Source organism: Meleagris gallopavo, unplaced genomic scaffold (genome assembly GCF_000146605.3).
Source record: "Meleagris gallopavo isolate NT-WF06-2002-E0010 breed Aviagen turkey brand Nicholas breeding stock unplaced genomic scaffold, Turkey_5.1 ChrUn_random_7180001953145, whole genome shotgun sequence".
In the NCBI taxonomy this organism is placed as follows: Eukaryota; Metazoa; Chordata; class Aves; order Galliformes; family Phasianidae; genus Meleagris; species Meleagris gallopavo.
In genome coordinates, this window is record NW_011214181.1 from 16,711 (window position 1) to 17,837 (window position 1,127).

Below are 1,127 nucleotides of genomic sequence, written 5' to 3' on the forward strand. Positions count from 1 at the left end.
GGCTGTACCTTGAGTACTGTGTCCAGTTTCGGGCCCCTCACTGCAAGAAATACATTGAGGCCCTGGAGTGGGTTCAAAGAAGGGCAACAAAGCTGGTGAGGGGTCTGGAGCACAGGCCTTATGAGGAGCAGCTGAGGGAGCTGGGATTGTTTAGTCTGGAGAAGAGGAGGCTCAGGGGAGATTTTATTGCTCTCTATAACTACCCGAAGGGAGGATGTAGTGAGCTGGGGGTCGGCCTCTTCTCTCATGTAACTGGTGATAGGACTAGAGGGAATGGCTTCAAGCTGTGCCAGGGGAGATTTAGGCTGGACTTTAGGAAATACTACTTTGCGGAAAGAATGGTCGGGCACTGATTACAGGGAGGTGGTGGAGTCACCGACCCTGGAGGTGTTCAAGGAATGTTTGGACATTGTGTTGAGGGATATGGTTTAGTGAGAACTATTGGTGATAGGTGGATGTTTGGACTGGATGATCTTGTAGGTCTTTTCCAACCTTGGTGATTCTATGATTCTATGATTCTATGATCTGTAGTAAAGAATTTCTTCCTTATATCTGTGGTTTAACCCAGCTGGTGGCTAAGCACCACACAGTCATTCACTCACTCCCCCATTCCCAGTGGGATAGGGGAGAGAACTAAAAAAAAACAAAGTAGAACTCGTGAGTTGAGATAAAACTATTTACTAAAATGGAGAAAAGGAAAAGGATAACTATTCTGACAAATATATATAAATATATATAACAAATGATGCACAAGCACTTACTCACTACCCACCAATCGATGTCCCCCCCCCAAGCAGTAGAAGACATTGACATGAGCTCCTACCTCCCTTCAAAACTCCTTCCACTTGATGTCATATTGTATGGAATATCCCTTTGGCCAGTTTATGTCAGCTGTCCTAATTCTGTTCTTTCCCAGCTCCTTGGGCCCTTCACTGAGAATGGCCTTGGCTCTGTACAACACTGCTTAGCAGCAACTATAAACATTGGTGTGTTATTAACGTTATTTTCTCCTAGAACCAAAACATAGCATCATACCTGACACTCTGAAGAAAACAATTACATCCCAGCTTGTCACGGAGTTAACTAGATCAATCTATGCCCGTGATAGGGGGGGCAGTAGGCCCCTG

General features: G+C 45.3%; 1 protein-coding gene across 1 annotated transcript in view; it reads left to right on the forward strand.

The window, feature by feature from the left end:
* KCMF1 (potassium channel modulatory factor 1) overlaps nt 1-1,127 on the forward strand; it is a gene marked incomplete at its 5' end in the record, with an annotated part of 23,017 nt that overhangs the window by 13,680 nt on the left and 8,210 nt on the right. The gene's annotated exons all lie outside the window — the stretch shown is intronic.